This window comes from Adiantum capillus-veneris, chromosome 25, assembly GCF_014529385.1.
Source record: "Adiantum capillus-veneris isolate H3 chromosome 25, ASM1452938v2, whole genome shotgun sequence".
In the NCBI taxonomy this organism is placed as follows: Eukaryota; Viridiplantae; Streptophyta; class Polypodiopsida; order Polypodiales; family Pteridaceae; genus Adiantum; species Adiantum capillus-veneris.
In genome coordinates this window covers 48,900,909-48,906,506 of record NC_140955.1, presented here as the reverse complement: position 1 = coordinate 48,906,506, position 5,598 = coordinate 48,900,909, and the positions used below count along the sequence as shown (strand labels likewise).

Here is a 5,598-nt window from a genome sequence, read left to right as displayed (position 1 = left end):
ACCCCTTTGCCTCCTGGCCAATAGGGATCAGGCAAGCCATTGGGCTTTTGAATGCTCATTGGTCCCCTTGGGAGTCTGTCAAATAGTCTTCTAGAGAGCTTAATTCTTATTGGTTCTTTTATTAAATGTTTTTAAATTAATTAAAATAGATTTACTCTAGCCTAATTCTCATTGGTCCACCTCCATGGCCATCCAATAGGATTTGAGTACACCTTGTGGGCATCTGGCCTAGGGAGTTGACATGTGTCCCTCTTTTCCCTCGTGTACAAATGAAGCTTGTGAGTGTGTGTGGGTGTTTCTCTCTCATCCCCTACTTTTTGGGCTCACCCCCTCCTATGTAGGGCTTGACAAAGACTTTTTGGGACACACTCAAAGCATCCAATTCCCCTAAAGTTTTTTCTTTGGACACAACCTTTAAATTTTGAAACCTTAGCATTTTGGAAGTCTTAATGGGTTGAACCTTAGGGTCTTTTGAGCCCATTGTTGCACATAGCTCTTTTGCAGATGGCCCCCCCTTTGGATCCCTATTGTCCCTCCTTTGGATCCCTATTGTGGCCGGTCTGCTGGCTTAACCAATGTTCTAGCTTTTTCTCCCCTGGCACTTTCCCATATTAATGATTAGTTTAACATGAGAAAATCATTTAGGAGAATTAGATATTGATTATTATGACACGTGTTTTGCAAATCATATGATTACCTGCACTGAATGTGACCTTTTTTGTAAGTACCTGATATTTTTCTTTGTTTTTTTAGAGAACAGAATGTTGTAGTGCTAGGCCCAGTGGTAGAAATGGAGAGGTGGTGAAGGATGGGCAAGATTCCACAAAGTCTTTTGCAAGTGCTCTATGGGAGGAAGATGAGGTTACTCAAGAGATAGGGTATGTTTTCCATGATTTAAAGTATGGTAGTGTGGAACGGAAATATACTAAGAAGGGACAACAATGTGATACCATGGGGGACATTGAAAGAAATTGTGAAGGAAATGGTGACTTCAAGGACAAAGATGCTAAAAAGACTAAAGAAAATGTGGGAGGTAAAGTCCCTCACATAGTAGAGCTGGATGATGTCGGACCAGATGTTGTTGAGACAAATCCTAGAGATCAAATTAGTAGAGAGGTTGAGAATAGGAAAGGGGAAGGTGCAATGGCCAAGAAGGGAGTGGAAGAACCTAAAGAGACAATGTCAAGAGATAGAGAAGGAGAGATGATAGATATTTTTCTAGGCCTGGGCCATGGAGCAAACCAGACCAAGAAAAACCTAGCAACAATAATGATGCTCAAACTCTCAAACCCAATCTCATCAACCAGGAACTATGGCTAGAAGGTACTACTAAATTTGCTGCCAAGGAATGTGCATGTAGTCTCAATATGAGATCCCATTAACAATCATCATTCAATACGATCTTATTTCATTAAATGAGAGAGAGTGAGCGAGAGAGACTCATGATTTTGATAAAAAGTTAGAGACAAAAGACAATGAGTGTGTAAAAACTTTTATATGATTTGAGATCACTTTTACAATATAGTTCAACAAAACTTATCTATTTTTTAGAAATTCGATCTAGCCGAGTCCGCTTCAAATCTTCATAGGTTCCAAGAACTTTTTATTGATAAATGACAATAGCCCTTGGGGGGTTCACTGTTCATGTGTTTGTGGGGTATTAAAAAAAACCCTCTTTTAACATGTCTGAATGAATAAAATGACCCTTATTTTAGGAAATGTTTTCAAAAATTAATATAGAGACCCCTTATTTTCATGTATCTATGTTAAATTGCCTAAAAAAACTACATTTTAAAACTCCTCCTTTTGAAAATCACGTTATAAATTAACATGATTACATGGTGCACCCCCCAAGCGATAGCCGAAGGAATTGGCTTACACCCTATAGGGCAACACATTCTGTTGGCTTACACCCTACAAGGAAGTGCACCTATCTATCCGATAGCACCAAACACCAGGTATTTGTCACAATATAGTCTCTTCCCTCTCTATCAAATATGGTACAAAGGACCTCTTCCTTTATCTACCATTCTTTGTCGATATGGTCTCGGATGACATCTAGGCTCTCTCTAATCTCTTTATCTTCAACTTGATTTCCAAGACTATGAGAACTACCAAAATAGAAAAATTACCAAACTATTAAACGTAAAAACATGATACAAGATATCAAAGCAAGAAATTAGAGCCAAAAAGACCCAAAACACACCAATATGAAAAAAGCTACCAAAAGAGCATAGTTAAAATTTAAAAAATCTACCTAAAGCTTAAAAAAAATCTAAAAAATCTACCGTATAGAAGCAAGATTACCAAACACTAACAAAACTACCAAAGTAGGATTTACAAATGCTAAAAAAATACCAAGAGAGCTTTCTATTAAAGTTTTGGCATCTAAAGTGAACTACCCAATGTGATCCCATTTTTTAGTTTGGCTTTTAGGTATTTATTCTCTTATTTGTCAAAGTCCTGGGTAGGGCAATTTACTAGGATTGCTATATAAGCAACTCCTTAGCTCCATTGTATATACATTTAGTTACTCATTGCCAAGGTCGATTGTTTTAGAAGACTCTCTCTCTCCTTCTCTCTCTCTCTCTCTCTCTCTCTCTCTCGTGCTCACTCCCCTTCACTATGAAAATCTCCAAGTGTTTACCGCCTGTTTTACTGTGTTTTGTAGAGAGAAAGTGTAAATTCAATGAGATAAACAAGGGAGGGGGGGGGGGGGGGGGGGGGTTGTGTTTAAAGTATTACCACGACTATATCCGTTGTTATTACCGCTATTATCACCGTAGTTATTACCACGTCCATTACCGTCGTTATATCCGCTGCCCAAATTTAGCGCCTAAACTTTCAAATTCTGGATTAACTCCCCCCTCCCCCCTCTAAATTTTGGTGTTACCTCCTCTCAATACAAATTAAAGAGTATTGTATATAATTTTCAATCATAAAAATGAAGAGAAATAAAGAGAGAGAGAGAGAGAGAGAGAGAGAGAGAGAGAGAGAGAGAAAGAGGGAGAAGAAGGAGGCAGGGGATATAAGGCCCAGTCCAGATGCTATGGCAGAAATGCTTTCCACAGGGGCGTTTAAGTTGCGTGGAAAAAGCCTATTTGCTTCAGTAGATATCACCTTCCTCCGGCCCTGCCATTTTTCTTCCAGCACCCCCCCCCCCTCGGAAGAGCTGTTGGCCTCTCTCCACCTCTCTCTGTTTTGCGCTCTTCTTCCTCCAACACCGTTTAGACAAGGCAACGGTAGACCTGCAAAAAGTCTTTCTTCCTCCAGCCTCGTCTGAACCCAGCCTAAGATTACCCTTGTTTACAACTAAAATAATCATTGTCAATTGATTAACATAATTGAGCATATTCTCAAATCTAAAGAGAGAAAGAGGAGGGAGAGAGAGGTGAATGGATTACACGATAAAAAAACTTCATAACTGTAAAATGTTTATGAATCATCTTCCAAAAGATCTCTACAAGAAGCATCATCCAATTCTAAGCCTATGGCTCCTAAATCAATAAAGAGAGAAACGAAATTGTCGTTTGTGGATGCATTGCCAGCTTCATCATCTTCGAGTTCGCCATCCTCCATCTCATAATCTTCATCATCATGACAATCATCCTCGCTAAGACTTGCTGTCGCCGGACTTGATTCATCAACCTCCCTCTCCTCTGTTTCCACCTCATCCAAAGTCAGAGGTGGAAGAGGGTCGAAGATAGTCTCCACTTCATTACTGGAAAAAATGGTTCTCCCCCGAGGTGTTATGGGAATTACGAACCAAAGTCTTGGTTGGTGGATTGTTGGGATATAGATGACCTATAAAATAGAAGCTCAAAGTGAGTAACATTGGTATAACTAACGATACAACAAGTAAATAAGAATAAAAAAGGTACATGTCACTCACCTGCTCACAAATGCACGGTAAAACTAAATTGTCATACCTCCCAGTGTGATGCACACTAGAGTCCACCATGTAGAGGCCATTCTCATGTCGTCTAGACACATTTGCAAACCACTTTCACTCGAAGATGAAGCTATGAAAGGTTCTAAGATTAACCTTTAGTATCCTTTCAATAGTTCCATGGTACCTGGCTTCATCACCGTCTGTGTCAAAGTTGCCCATGATGGCACAATCCATGGTGGTTCTACGCTCAACAATGTGGCGCGTACGAAAGTGATGACCCTTTGACCACATAGAGTTAAAGGAAAGGCACTACAAAATAGAAAAATATATTAATTTATCAAATACATATTAAAAATAATTTCAACAAATAGCGAGACAATATGGTTTAGGTATATGAGTACTCTACCTTTGGTATGCAGCCTCGTGTATACTTTCATTCTTTGTTGGTGATGTCTTCTTCGCGCTCTTTTGCCTCGATCATTCTCTCATGAATCCACTCTGCACTAATGAGATGTGGGAAACATGCAAGGTGTCTAGGCACTGGGGGTGCCCTCCTTCCTCCATGTGCTTGTTTCCATGCTTCCCTCTCTTGCAAACGCCTCGACTTTGCCACTATCCACAAGTCCACCCACTTGGTCATAATCTTTGCATTGAGAATGCAAAAGTTATCGACCACTCGAGATAGATTCATATTCATGTTAAGTAGTTTCCCCTTTCCACTTGTCAAGTGTGAAGTCATCCTCGAATCTTCCTCGTCTCACCACATGCGAGGCATTGAAGGATCAACTTGTGCCAAATACTCTGATATGTAAAAAAATGCCTCTTCAACGATCCACCCTTTGGCCATACATGCCTCTGGTTGAGACCGTAGCTGCACAAAATCTTTCAGAGTCTTTAAAATCCTCTCTAAGAATAACATCCATCGTGTGTGCACTACTCCACATATAGCTATCTCCTCCACCACGTGAACCAAGAAGTGAATTTGACTAAGAAGGACCAATCGAGGAAATGCATCCTCAATGGCACACACAGTTTCTGTTGCAAGTGTCTAAGTAGCAAGGATAGCATCTATTTCGATTTCCTTGGAGCTCACAAATCTGCAAGAAAACACACAAGGTACACTAAGTGCTAGTTGAAATTATTGTGTACATAAAAAATGTGTAGTCGAGTGGAGTCTTGTGGTGTACCTTACTAGCTCTCCTAATTTGAAAATAGCGTCCCTCACTTTCTTGTCCGGACATATACACATACTCACCGGCATAATGAACTATCAGTAAAAGGAAAAGTGAGTGATAGTCATACACACAAACTATAGATAGAATAGGGAGTATGAAGAATACCTGAAGCATCTTGTGCCAATTGTGGGACTTCAACCCATACAATTGAACGCGTCCACCCTTCTTCCCTTTTGTGAAAGATCCCTTTATTGACCTCATGTATCCTGTTGGTATGCGAATAGAGGCAATGGTACCATTCACCTTGTCTAATTCTTCTTTTTCTAGCATCCATGGTGCTTTAGGAAGCACAATATTTCCATTTGGGGCACGCCATGGAGTGGCAGAGGCAGGGAACGTTTTAAAAGCCTCAAATCCTCCCTCGCACCCAAAGAGTCCTTCTTGCCAATAATGTGGTCCCATAGTGTTTGGGCTACATTATTGAATATGTGCATGGGATCCAAGAGGTGTTGTATTTTTAAGTCCTTCCAA

At 40.1% G+C, this 5,598-nt stretch overlaps 1 pseudogene; it reads right to left on the bottom strand.

Annotated features, from left to right (window-relative positions):
* Nucleotides 1–461: 461 nt before the first annotated feature.
* LOC147424837 (uncharacterized) lies at nt 462–5,153 on the bottom strand (annotated as a pseudogene).
* Nucleotides 5,154–5,598: the final 445 nt, after the last annotated feature.